A 15734-nucleotide genomic window follows, 5' to 3' on the forward strand; every position below is an offset into this window, starting at 1 on the left:
TACTATATACATGGTTGTTTCAAAAAAACGCCTTGCTATACATGGTCGTTTTAAAAAAAAAACCGCCTTACTATACATAGTTATTAAAATAAAATAAAAAAACGCATTACTATACATCAGGGGTGGCAAACTGCGGTCCTCGAGGGCCGGAGTCCTGCAGGTTTTATAGATTTCCCTACTCGAAGTGCAGCTGATTCCAATTAACAGGCTCGTTATCAGGATTCTGCAGAGCTTGCTGATGAGCTGATCATGAATCAGCTGTGTTGAAGAAAGGAAATATCCAAAACCAGCAGGAATGCGGCCGTCGAGGACCAGATCTCGCCACCCCTGCTATACATAGTCGTTTAAAAAAAATGCCTTACTATATACATGGTCGTTTAAAAAAAACGCCTTGCTATACATGGTCGTTTAAAAAAAAAAAAAAAGGCTTGGTATTCATGGTCGTTTGAAAAAAAACAAAAAAAACGCCTTACTATACATGGTCGTTTAAAAAAAATAAAAATACGGCTTACTATATATGGTCAGTTGAAAAAAAAAATCGCCTCAGTATACACGGTCGTTTAAAAAAAACGCCTTGCTATACATGGTTGTTTAAAAAAATAAATAAATAAAGCCTTACTATACATGGTCGTTTAAAAAAAAAAAGCCTTACTATACATGGTCGTTTAAAATAAAAAAAAACAAAAAAAACGCCTAACTATACATGGTCGTTAAAAAAAATACAAACCTTGCTATACATGTTCGTTTAAAAGAAATAAACAAACAAAAAAAACCCGCCTGACTATACATGGTCGTTTAAAAAAAAAAAGAAAAGAAAAAAAGCCTTACTATACTACAAAAAATGCCTTACTATACATTTTAGTTTAAAAGAAAAAAAATGCCTTGCTATACATGGTTGTTAAAAAAAATACAAACCTTACTATACATGTTCGTTTAAAAGAAATAAACAAACAAAAAAAACCCGCCTGACTATACATGGTCGTTTAAAAAAAAAAGAAAAGAAAAAAAGCCTTACTATACTACAAAAAATGCCTTACTATACATTTTAGTTTAAAAGAAAAAAAATGCCTTGCTATACATGGTTGTTAAAAAAAAAAAAAAGACTGACTATACATGGTCGTTTAAAAAAAAAACAAAAAAAAAACGCCTTACTATACATGTCGTTTAAAAAAAAAAAAAAAAGCCTTACTATACATGGTCGTTTAAAAAAATAAAACGCCTTGGTATTCATGGTCGTTTGAAAAATTAAAAAAACCCGCCTAACTATACATGGTCGTTTAAAAAAAATAAATACGGCTTACTATACATGGTCAGTTGAAAAAAAACAAAAAAAAAACGCCTCACTATACGTGGTCGTTTAAAAAAAAAATAAAAAATACAAAAAGCCTTACTATACATGGTCGTTTGGGAAAAAAAACGCCTTACTATACATAGTTATTAAAATAAATTTAAAAAATGCATTACTATACATAGTCGTTTAAAAAAAATGCCTTACTATATATATGGTTGTTTAAAAAAACAAAAACAAAAACAAACGCCTTACTCTGCATGATCGTTTGAAAAATAAATAAAAAAATAAAACGCCTTACGATACATGGTCATTTGAAAAAAACAAAAAATGCCTTACTATACATGGTCATTAAAAAAAAAAAAAAAGCCTTACAATACATGGTCGTTTAAAAAAAATGCCTTGCTATACATGGTCGTTTAAAAAAAAAAAACGCCCTACTATACATGGTCGTTTAAAAAACAAAACAAAAAAAACGCTTTACTATACATGGTCGTTTAAAAAAACCCGCCTTGCTATACATGGTCGTTTAAAAAAAAAAAAAGAAAAGAAAGAAAAAAAAGCCTTACTATACATGGTCGTTTGAAAAAAAACAAAAAAAAACGCTTTACTATACATGGTCGTTTAAAAAAAAGAAATACGGCTTACTATACATGGTCAGTTGAAAAAAAACAAAAAACGCCTCACTATACATGGTCGTTTAAAAAAAACGCCTTGCTATACATGGTTGTTTAAAAAACCCCGCCTTGCTATACATGGTCGTTTAGAAAAAAATAAAAATAAACCTTACTGTTCGTTTAAAAGCAAAAACAAAACAAAAAACTCCTGACTATACATGGTCGTTTAAAAAAAAAAAAAAAAAGCCTTACTATACATGTTCGTTAAAAAAAAACCCTCCTGACTATACATGTGGTCGTTTAAAAAAAAAAAAAAGCCTTGCTATTCATGGTTGTTTAAAAAAACAAAACAAAAAAAAAACACCTAACTATACATGGTCGTTAAAAAAGAAAAAAAATGCCTTACTATACATGTTCGTTCAAAAGAAAAAAAAAAATGCCTAACTAGACATGGTTGTTTCAAAAATAACGCCTTGCTATACATGGTCGTTTAAAAAAAACAAAAAAAAAAACAAACAAAAGAAAAACGCCTTACTGTACATGGTCTTTAAAAAAAAAAAAAAAGGGTATGATCATGCTACTAGCTTGACTCATGCATAAAAAGGCTTTATTATAATAAAGATGAAGTGTGAAAATGAAGTGCAAAATGTGCAGTTTGGAAAGTTCAGGTTCAGTTCATGTGCAGGTGACAGGAAGCATCGGCTGGAAACAACGGTTGCTGCAAAACGATGCTTGCACACCAAAAACCGCAAGCATCTGACACCAACGTCAACCCAACCATCTTCTGCATAGCAACGACACGTCAATGGACCCTGGACCAACCAGATGAGGACAACTTCACACTTCCACTTTGAAAGATTGTATAAAACTGGGTCTAGAAAGGATAGTTTTGGAGTCGTCCAGTCTACATCATCTCTGCTAAGGTTAAGATCGAGGTAGCTGTGTATTGACCCAGAGCTCTGTATGTCTCTGTCTTACTCCTCTGTCAGGAATAAATTGGTTGGCTTTTAACTGCTTGCAGTTATTATAGTCCCTACACGAAAACTAACACGCTTGGAACCTCGAAAGTTAATAGGTGATTTAAAATACAGGTTACTTTACTGACTATACATGGTCGCTTAAAAAAACAAAAAACAAAAAAGCCTTACAATACATGGTCATTAAAAAAAAAAAAAAAAAAAAAAAAAGCCTGACAATACATGGTCGTTTAAAAAAAAATGCCTTGCTATACATGGTCATTTAAAAAAAAAAAAAAAGCCTTACTATATATGGTCATTAAAAAAAAAAAAAAAAAAAGCCTTACAATACATGGTCGTTTAAAAAACAACAAAAAACACCTTATTATACATGGTCGTTTAAAAAAAATAAACGCCTTGCTATACATGGTCGTTTAAAAAAACAAAAACAAAACGCCTAACTATACATAGTCTTTAATAAAAAACAAAAAAAAAGCCTTACTATACATGGTTGTTAACACACAAAAAAAAAAAAAAAAAAAAAAACTCCTTAGCATACATGGTCGTTTAAAAAAAACAAAACACGCCTTACTATACATGGTCATTAAAAAAACAAACAAACAAACAAAAAAAAAGCCTTACATTACATGGTCGTTTAAAAAAACCCATCTTGCTATACATGGTCGTTTAAAAAAAACAAAAAACGCCTTATCATATATGGTCGTTTAAAATAAACAAAAACACGCCTTCCTATATGTGGTCATTAAAAAAAGAAACAAAAAAAACCCGCCTTACTATACATGGTCGTTTAAAAAAAAAAAACGCCTGACTATACATGGTCGTTAAAAAAAAAAAAAAAAAAAATGCCTTACTATACATGGTCATTTAAAAAAAAAAGCCTTACTATACATGGTCGTTTAAAAAAAAAAGCCTTGCTATACATGGTCGTTTAAAAAAAAAAAAAAAGCCTTACTATACATGGTCATTTAAAAAAAAATGCCTTGCTATACAAGGTTGTTAACAAAACAAAAAAAAAAAACAACGCCTTACTATACATGGTCATTAAAAAAAAAAAAAAAAAAGCCTTACAATACATGGTCGTTTAAAAAACAACAAAAAACGCCTTACTATACATGGTCATTAAAAAAAAAAAAAAAAAGCCTTACAATACATGGTCGTTTAAAAAACAACAAAAAACACCTTATTATACATGGTCGTTTAAAAAAATAAACGCCTTTCTATACATGGTCGTTTAAAAAATAAAAAAAAACACCTTATTATACATGGTCGTTTAAAAAATAAAAAAAAAACACCTTATTATACATGGTTGCTTTAAAAAAAAAAAAACGCCTTGCTATACATGGTCGTTTAAAAAAAAACAAAAAACAAAAAACACCTGACTATACATGGTCGTTTTAAAAAAAACAAAAAATGCCTTATTATACATGGTTGTTTAAAAAAAAAAAAACACGCCTTACTATACATGGTCATTAAAAAAATAAAATAAAATGCCTTACTATACATGGTCATTTAAAAAAAAATGCCTTACTATACATGGTCATTTGAAAAAAACAAAAAATGCCTTACTATACATGGTCATTAAAAAAAAAAAAAAAGCCTTACAATACATGGTCGTTTAAAAAAAATGCCTTGCTATACATGGTCGTTTAAAAAAAAAAAACGCCCTACTATACATGGTCGTTTAAAAAACAAAACAAAAAAAACGCTTTACTATACATGGTCGTTTAAAAAAACCCGCCTTGCTATACATGGTCGTTTAAAAAAAAAAAAAGAAAAGAAAGAAAAAAAAGCCTTACTATACATGGTCGTTTGAAAAAAAACAAAAAAAAACGCTTTACTATACATGGTCGTTTAAAAAAAAGAAATACGGCTTACTATACATGGTCAGTTGAAAAAAAACAAAAAACGCCTCACTATACATGGTCGTTTAAAAAAAACGCCTTGCTATACATGGTTGTTTAAAAAACCCCGCCTTGCTATACATGGTCGTTTAGAAAAAAATAAAAATAAACCTTACTGTTCGTTTAAAAGCAAAAACAAAACAAAAAACTCCTGACTATACATGGTCGTTTAAAAAAAAAAAAAAAAGCCTTACTATACATGTTCGTTAAAAAAAAACCCTCCTGACTATACATGTGGTCGTTTAAAAAAAAAAAAAAGCCTTGCTATTCATGGTTGTTTAAAAAAACAAAACAAAAAAAAAACACCTAACTATACATGGTCGTTAAAAAAGAAAAAAAATGCCTTACTATACATGTTCGTTCAAAAGAAAAAAAAAAATGCCTAACTAGACATGGTTGTTTCAAAAATAACGCCTTGCTATACATGGTCGTTTAAAAAAAACAAAAAAAAAAACAAACAAAAGAAAAACGCCTTACTGTACATGGTCTTTAAAAAAAAAAAAAAAGGGTATGATCATGCTACTAGCTTGACTCATGCATAAAAAGGCTTTATTATAATAAAGATGAAGTGTGAAAATGAAGTGCAAAATGTGCAGTTTGGAAAGTTCAGGTTCAGTTCATGTGCAGGTGACAGGAAGCATCGGCTGGAAACAACGGTTGCTGCAAAACGATGCTTGCACACCAAAAACCGCAAGCATCTGACACCAACGTCAACCCAACCATCTTCTGCATAGCAACGACACGTCAATGGACCCTGGACCAACCAGATGAGGACAACTTCACACTTCCACTTTGAAAGATTGTATAAAACTGGGTCTAGAAAGGATAGTTTTGGAGTCGTCCAGTCTACATCATCTCTGCTAAGGTTAAGATCGAGGTAGCTGTGTATTGACCCAGAGCTCTGTATGTCTCTGTCTTACTCCTCTGTCAGGAATAAATTGGTTGGCTTTTAACTGCTTGCAGTTATTATAGTCCCTACACGAAAACTAACACGCTTGGAACCTCGAAAGTTAATAGGTGATTTAAAATACAGGTTACTTTACTGACTATACATGGTCGCTTAAAAAAACAAAAAACAAAAAAGCCTTACAATACATGGTCATTAAAAAAAAAAAAAAAAAAAAAAAAAGCCTGACAATACATGGTCGTTTAAAAAAAAATGCCTTGCTATACATGGTCATTTAAAAAAAAAAAAAAAGCCTTACTATATATGGTCATTAAAAAAAAAAAAAAAAAAAAGCCTTACAATACATGGTCGTTTAAAAAACAACAAAAAACACCTTATTATACATGGTCGTTTAAAAAAAATAAACGCCTTGCTATACATGGTCGTTTAAAAAAACAAAAACAAAACGCCTAACTATACATAGTCTTTAATAAAAAACAAAAAAAAAGCCTTACTATACATGGTTGTTAACACACAAAAAAAAAAAAAAAAAAAAAAACTCCTTAGCATACATGGTCGTTTAAAAAAAACAAAACACGCCTTACTATACATGGTCATTAAAAAAACAAACAAACAAACAAAAAAAAAGCCTTACATTACATGGTCGTTTAAAAAAACCCATCTTGCTATACATGGTCGTTTAAAAAAAACAAAAAACGCCTTATCATATATGGTCGTTTAAAATAAACAAAAACACGCCTTCCTATATGTGGTCATTAAAAAAAGAAACAAAAAAAACCCGCCTTACTATACATGGTCGTTTAAAAAAAAAAAACGCCTGACTATACATGGTCGTTAAAAAAAAAAAAAAAAAAAATGCCTTACTATACATGGTCATTTAAAAAAAAAAGCCTTACTATACATGGTCGTTTAAAAAAAAAAGCCTTGCTATACATGGTCGTTTAAAAAAAAAAAAAAAGCCTTACTATACATGGTCATTTAAAAAAAAATGCCTTGCTATACAAGGTTGTTAACAAAACAAAAAAAAAAAACAACGCCTTACTATACATGGTCATTAAAAAAAAAAAAAAAAAAGCCTTACAATACATGGTCGTTTAAAAAACAACAAAAAACGCCTTACTATACATGGTCATTAAAAAAAAAAAAAAAAAGCCTTACAATACATGGTCGTTTAAAAAACAACAAAAAACACCTTATTATACATGGTCGTTTAAAAAAATAAACGCCTTTCTATACATGGTCGTTTAAAAAATAAAAAAAAACACCTTATTATACATGGTCGTTTAAAAAATAAAAAAAAAACACCTTATTATACATGGTTGCTTTAAAAAAAAAAAACGCCTTGCTATACATGGTCGTTTAAAAAAAAACAAAAAACAAAAAACACCTGACTATACATGGTCGTTTTAAAAAAAACAAAAAATGCCTTATTATACATGGTTGTTTAAAAAAAAAAAAACACGCCTTACTATACATGGTCATTAAAAAAATAAAATAAAATGCCTTACTATACATGGTCATTTAAAAAAAAATGCCTTACTATACATGGTCATTTGAAAAAAACAAAAAATGCCTTACTATACATAGTCATTAAAATAAATAAATAAAAAGCCTTACAATACATGGTCGTTTAAAAAAAAATGCCTTGCTATACATGGTCGTTTAAAAAAAAAAAAAAAAAAGCCTTACTATACATGGTCATTTAAAAAAAAATGCCTTACTATACATGGTTGTTAACAAAAAAACAAACGCCTTACTCTGCATGATCGTTTGAAAAATAAATAAAAAAATAAAACGCCTTACGATACATGGTCATTTGAAAAAAACAAAAAATGCCTTACTATACATGGTCATTAAAAAAAAAAAAAAAGCCTTACAATACATGGTCGTTTAAAAAAAATGCCTTGCTATACATGGTCGTTTAAAAAAAAAAAAAAAAAGCCTTACTATACATGGTCATTTAAAAAAAAAAGCCTTACTATACATGGTTGTTAACAAAAAAACAAACGCCTTACTCTGCATGATCGTTTGAAAAAAAATAAAAAAAATAAAACGCCTTACGATACATGGTCATTTGAAAAAAACAAAAAATGCCTTACTATACATGGTCATTAAAAAAAAAAAAAAAGCCTTACAATACATGGTCGTTTAAAAAAAATGCCTTGCTATACATGGTCGTTTAAAAAAAAAAAAAAAAAAAGCCTTACTATACATGGTCATTTAAAAAAAAATGCCTTCCTATACATGGTTGTTAACAAAAAAACAAACAAACGCCTTACTCTGCATGATCGTTTGAAAAATAAATAAAAAAATAAAACGCCTTACGATACATGGTCATTAAAAAAACAACAATAAACACCTTGCTATACATGGTCGTTTAAAAAAACCCAAAAAAAAACCCGCCTAACTATACATAGTCGTTAATTAAAAAAAATAAAAAAATAAAAAACATTCCTGCACATGATTGTTTAAAAAATAAAAAAACGCCTTATTATACATGGTCGTTTAAAAAAAAATAAACGCCTTGCTATACATGGTCATTAAAAAAACAACAAAAAACGCCTTATTATACATGGTCATTTGAAAAAAACAAAAAATGCCTTACTATACATGGTCATTAAAAAAAAGAAAAAAAAAGCCTTACAATACATGGTCGTTTAAAAAAAAAAGCCTTACAATACATGGTCGTTTAAAAAAAAATGCCTTGCTATACATGGTCGTTTAAAAAAAAAGAAAAGCCTTACTATACATGGTCATTAAAAAAAAAAAAAAAAAAAAAAAAGCCTTACAATACATGGTCGTTTAAAAAACCCCATCTTGCTATACATGGTCGTTTAAAAAAAAACAAAAACGCCTTACTATACATGGTCATTTAAAAAAAAAATGCCTTACTATTCATGGTTGTTAAAAAAAAACAAAAAACAACGCCTTACTATACATGGTCATTAAAAAAAAAAAAAAAAAGCCTCACAATACATGGTCGTTTAAAAAACAACAAAAAACACCTTATTATACATGGTCGTTTAAAAAAATAAACGCCTTGCTATACATGGTCATTAAAAAAACAAACAAACAAACAAAAAAAAAAGCCTTTATTACATGGTCGTTTAAAAAAACCCATCTTGCTATACATGGTCGTTTAAAAAAAACAAAAAACGCCTTATCATATATGGTCGTTTAAAATAAACAAAAACACGCCTTCCTATATGTGGTCATTAAAAAAAGAAACAAAAAAAAAACGCCTTACTATACATGGTCGTTTAAAAAAAAAAACCCCGCCTGACTACACATGGTCGTTAAAAAAAAAAAAAAAAAAAAAAATGCCTTACTATACATGGTCGTTTAAAAAAAAAAAAAAAGCCTTAATACATGGTCATTTAAAAAAAAATGCCTTGCTATACAAGGTTGTTAACAAAAAAAAAAAAAAAACAACGCCTTACTATACATGGTCATTAAAAAAAAAAAAAAAAAAAGCCTTACAATACATGGTCGTTTAAAAAACAACAAAAAACACCTTATTATACATGGTCGTTTAAAAAAATAAACGCCTTGCTATACATGGTCGTTTAAAAAAAACAAAAACAAAACGCCTAACTATACATAGTCATTAATAATAATAAAAATAATTTAAAAAAAAGCCTTAATATACATGGTCGTTTAAAAAATAAAAAAAAACACCTTATTATACATGGTTGCTTAAAAAAAAAAAAAAACGCCTTGCTATACATGGTCGTTTAAAAAAAAAAAAAAAAAAAAAAAACCTGACTATACATGGTTGTTTAAAAAAAACAAAAACACGCCTTACTATACATGGTCATTTAAAAAAAATGCCTTACTATACATGGTTGTTAACAAAAAAACAAACGCCTTACTCTGCATGATCGTTTGAAAAATAAATAAAAAAATAAAACGCCTTACTATACATGGTCATTAAAAAAACAGCAAAAAACGCCTTATTATACATGGTCATTTGAAAAAAACAAAAAATGCCTTACTATACATAGTCATTAAAAAAAAAAAAAAAAAGCCTTACAATACATGGTCGTTTAAAAAAAAAAAAAAAGCCTTACTATACATGGTCATTTTAAAAAAAATGCCTTACTATACATGGTTGTTAACAAAAAAAAACAAAACGCCTTACTCTGCATGATCGTTTGAAAAATAAATAAAAAAATAAAACGCCTTACGATACATGGTCATTTGAAAAAAACAAAAAATGCCTTACTATACATGGTCATAAAAAAAAAAAAAAAAGCCTTACAATACATGGTCGTTTAAAAAAAATGCCTTGCTATACATGGTCGTTTAAAAAAAAAAAAAAGCCTTACTATACATGGTCATTTAAAAAAAAATGCCTTACTATACATGGTTGTTAACAAAAAAACAAACAAACGCCTTACTCTGCATGATCGTTTGAAAAATAAATAAAAAAATAAAACGCCTTACGATACATGGTCATTAAAAAAACAACAAAAAACACATTATTATACATGGTCGTTTAAAAAACAAAACAAAAAAAAACGCCTAACTATACATAGTCGTTAATTAAAAAAAATTAAAAAATAAAAAACATTCCTGCACATGATTGTTTAAAAAATTAAAAAACGCCTTATTATACATGGTCGTTTAAAAAAAAATAAACGCCTTGCTATACATGGTCATTAAAAAAACAACAAAAAACGCCTTATTATACATGGTCATTTGAAAAAAACAAAAAAAGCCTTACAATACATGGTCGTTTAAAAAAAAATGCCTTGCTATACATGGTCGTTTAAAAAAAAAGAAAAGCCTTACTATACATGGTCATTTAAAAAAAACAACGCCTTACTACACATGGTCATTAAAAAAAAAAAAAAAAGAAAAAAGCCTTACAATACATGGTCGTTTAAAAAACAACAAAAAACACCTTATTATACATGGTCGTTTAAAAAAACAAAAACGCCTTACTATACATGGTCATTAAAAAAAAAAAAAAAAAAAAAAGCCTTACAATACATGGTCGTTTAAAAAACCCCATCTTGCTATACATGGTCGTTTAAAAAAAAACAAAAAACGCCTTACTATACATGGTCATTTAAAAAAAAAATGCCTTACTATACATGGTCATTTAAAAAAAAATGCCTTATTATACATGGCCGTTTAAAAAAAACAAAAACACGCCTTACTATACATGGTCATTAAAAAAAAAATTAAAAAAAAAAGCCTTACAATACATGGTCGTTTAAAAAACCCCATCTTGCTATACATGGTCGTTTAAAAAAAAAAAAAAACGCCTTACTATACATGGTCATTTAAAAAAAAAAAATGCCTTACTATACATGGTCGTTTAAAAAAAAAAAAGCCTTGCTATACATGGTCGTTTAAAAAAAAAAAAGCCTTACTATACATGGTCATTTAAAAAAACATGCCTTACTATACATGGTTGTTAAAAAAAAACAAAAAAACAACGCCTTACTAGACATGGTCATTAAAAAAAAAAAAAAAAGCCTCACAATACATGGTCGTTTAAAAAACAACAAAAAACACCTTATTATACATGGTCGTTTAAAAAAATAAACGCCTTGCTATACATGGTCGTTTAAAAAAACAAAAAAAAAACGCCTAACTATACAGTCATAAATAAAAAAACAAAAAACAAAAAAAAGCCTTACTATACATGGTCGTTTAAGAAATAGAAAAAACACCTTATTATACATGGTCGTTTAAAAAAATAAAACGCCTTGCTATACATGGTCGTTTAAAAAACAAAAAAAACAAAAAAAAAACGCCTGACTATACATGTTCGTTTAAAAAAAACAAAAAACGCCTTATTATACATGGTTGTTTAAAAAAAACATAAAACGCCTTATTATACATGGTTGTTTAAAAAAAAAAAAAACACGCCTTACTATACATTGTCATTAAAAAAAAAAAAAAAATGCCTTACTATACATGGTCATTTAAAAAAAAAAAAAAAACGCCTTACTATACATGGTCGTTTAAAAAAAAAACGCCTGACTATACATGGTCGTAAAAAAAAAAAAAAAAAAAAAAGCCTTACTATACATGGTCATTTAAAAAAAAAAGCCTTATTATACATGGTCGTTTAAAAAATAAAAAAAACACCTGATTATACATGGTCGTTTAAAAAACAACAAAAAACACCTTATTATACATGGTCATTTAAAAAAATAAACGCCTTGCTATACATGGTCGTTTAAAAAAAACAAAAACAAAACGCCTAACTATACAGTCATAAATAAAAAAACAAAAAACAAAAAAAGCCTTACTATACATGGTCGTTTAAAAAAAAAAAAAACACCTTATTATACATGGTCGTTTAAAAAATAAAAAAAACACCTTATTATACATGGTCGTTTAAAAAAAACAAAAACAAAAACACCTGACTATACATGGTCGTTTAAAAAAAACAAAAAACGCCTTATTATACATGGTTGTTTAAAAAAAAAAAAAAACACGCCTTACTATACATGGTCATTAAAAAAATAAAATAAAATGCCTTACTATACATGGTTGTTAACAAAAAACAAACGCCTTACTCTGCATGATCGTTTGAAAAATAAATAAAAAAAATAAAACGCCTTACTATACATGGTCATTAAAAAAAAAAAAAATACATTATTATACACGGTCGTTTAAAAAAAATAAACGCCTTGCTATACATGGTCATTAAAAAAACAACAAAAAACGCCTTATTATACATGGTCATTTGAAAAAAACAAAAAATGCCTTACTATACATGATCATTAAAAAAAAAAAAAAGCCTTACAATACATGGTCGTTTAAAAAAAAAATGCCTTGCTATACATGGTCGTTTAAAAAACAAAAAAAACAACAACAAAAAACGCCTGACTATACATGGTCGTTTAAAAAAAACAAAAAACGCCTTATTATACATGGTTGTTTAAAAAAAACAAAAAACGCCTTACTATACATGGTCATTACAAAAAAAAAAAAAAGCCTTACAATACATGGTCGTTTAAAAAAAAATGCCTTGCTATACATGGTCGTTTAAAAAAAAAAAGCCTTACTATACATGGTCATTTAAAAAAAAACGCCTTACTATACATGGTCATTAAAAAAAAAAAATAAAAAAAAAATAAAAAAAAAGTCTTACAATACATGGTCGTTTAAAAAACAACTAAAAATACCTTATTATACATGGTCGTTTAAAAAAAAATGCCTTGCTATACATGGTCGTTTAAAAAAAAAAAGCCTTACTATACATGGTCATTTAAAAAAAAAAAAAGCCTTACTATACATGGTCATTAAAAAAAAAAAAAAAAAAAAAAAAGTCTTACAATACATGGTCGTTTAAAAAACAACTAAAAACACCTGATTATACATGGTCGTTTAAAAAACAACAAAAAACACCTTATTATACATGGTCATTCAAAAAAACAAAAACAAAACGCCTAACTATACATAGTCTTTAATAAAAAAATGTTTAAAAAAAAGCCTTACTATACTTGGTTGTTAACAAAAAAAAAAAAAAAAAAAAACGCCTTACTATACATGGTCGTTTAAAAAAAAAAAAAAAAACTCCTTAGTATACATGGTCGTTTAAAAAAAAAAAAAACACGCCTTACTATACATGGTCATTTAAAAAAAAAAAGCCTTATTATACATGGTCGTTTAAAAAATAAAAAAAACACCTTATTATACATGGTCGTTTAAAAAATAAAAAAAAAAACACCTTTTTATACATGGTTGCTTAAAAAAAAATAAAAATGCCTTGCTATACATGGTCGTTTAAAAAAAAAAAAAACGCCTTATTATACATGGTTGTTTAAAAAAAACAAAAACACGCCTTACTATACATGGTCATTAAAAAAAAAATGCCTTACTATACATGGTTGTTAACAAAAAAACAAACGCCTTACTCTGCATGATCGTTTGAAAAATAAATTAAAAAAATAAAACGCCTTACTATACATGGTCATTAAAAAAAAAAAAAAAAAATACATTATTATACACGGTCGTTTAAAAAAAAAAACGCCTTGCTATAAATGGTCATTAAAAAAAACAACAAAAAACGCCTTATTATACATGGTCATTTGAAAAAAACAAAAAATGCCTTACTATACATGGTCATTAAAAAAAAAAAAAAAAAAAAGCCTTACAATACATGGTCGTTTAAAAAACCCCATCTTGCTATACATGGTCGTTTAAAAAAAACAAAAACGCCTTACTATACATGGTTGTTTAAAAAAAACGCCTGACTATACATGGTCGTTAAAAAAATAAATAAAAAAAGGCCTTACTATACATGGTCATTTAAAAAAAAAAAAAGCCTTATTATACATGGTCGTTTAAAAAATAAAAAAAAACACCTTATTATACATGGTTGCTTAAAAAAAAATAAAAATGCCTTGCTATACATGGTCGTTTAAAAAAAAAAAAAAACGCCTTATTATACATGGTTGTTTAAAAAAAACAAAAACACGCCTTACTATACATGGTCATTTAAAAAAAAAAATGCCTTACTATACATGGTTGTTAACAAAAAAACAAACGCCTTACTCTGCATGATCATTTGAAAAATAAATAAATAAATAAAACGCCTTACTATACATGGTCATTAAAAAAAAAAAAAAAAAACGCCTTATTATACATGGTCATTTGAAAAAAACAAAAAATGCCTTACTATACATAGTCATTTAAAAAAAAAAAAAAAAAAAAGCCTTACAATACATGGTCGTTTAAAAAAAAATGCCTTGCTATACATGGTCATTTAAAAAAAGAAAAAGCCTTACTATAAATGGTTGTTAACAAAAAAACAAAAAACAAAAAAAACGCTTTACTCTGTATGATCGTTTGAAAAAAGCAAAAAAACTCCTTCGTATACATGGTCGTTTAAAAAAAACAAAAACACGCCTTACTATACATGGTCATTAAAAAAAATAAAATAAATAAATGCCTTACGATACATGGTCATTTAAAAAAAAGCCTTACTATATACATGGTTGTTAACACACACACACAAAAAAACGCCTTACTCTGCATGATCGTTTGAAAAATAAATAAAAAAATAAAACGCCTTACTTTACATGGTCGTTTAAAAAACAACAAAAAACACCTTATTATACATGGTCATTTAAAAAAATAAACGCCTTGCTATACATGGTCGTTTAAAAAAAACAAAAACAAAACGCCTAACTATACAGTCATAAATAAAAAAACAAAAAACAAAAAAAGCCTTACTATACATGGTCGTTTAAAAAAAAAAAAAAAAACCTTATTATACATGGTCGTTTAAAAAATAAAAAAAACACCTTATTATACATGGTCGTTTAAAAAAAAAAACGCCTTGCTATACATGGTCGTTTAAAAAAAAACAAAAAAAAACACCTGACTATACATGGTCGTTTAAAAAAAACAAAAAACGCCTTATTATACATGGTTGTTTAAAAAAAAAAAAAACACGCCTTACTATACATGGTCATTAAAAAAATAAAATAAAATGCCTTACTATACATGGTTGTTAACAAAAAAACAAACGCCTTACTCTGCATGATCGTTTGAAAAATAAATAAAAAAAAATAAAACGCCTTACTATACATGGTCATTAAAAAAAATAATAATACATTATTATACACGGTCGTTTAAAAAAAACTGAACGCCTTGCTATACATGGTCATTAAAAAAACAACAAAAAACGCCTTATTATACATGGTCATTTGAAAAAAACAAAAAATGCCTTACTATACATGGTCATTAAAAAAAAAAAAAAAGCCTTACAATACATGGTCGTTTAAAAAAAAAATGCCTTGCTATACATGGTCGTTTAAAAAACAAAAAAAACAACAACAAAAAACGCCTGACTATACATGGTCGTTTAAAAAAAACAAAAAACGCCTTATTATACATGGTTGTTTAAAAAAAACAAAAAACGCCTTACTATACATGGTCATTAAAAAAAAAAAAAAAGCCTTACTATACATGGTCATTTAAAAAAAAAAAGCCTTATTATACATGGTCGTTTAAAAAATAAAAAAAACACCTTATTATACATGGTCGTTTAAAAAATAAAAAAAAAACACC

Source organism: Festucalex cinctus, chromosome 18, assembly GCF_051991245.1.
Source record: "Festucalex cinctus isolate MCC-2025b chromosome 18, RoL_Fcin_1.0, whole genome shotgun sequence".
Classification (NCBI taxonomy): Eukaryota; Metazoa; Chordata; class Actinopteri; order Syngnathiformes; family Syngnathidae; genus Festucalex; species Festucalex cinctus.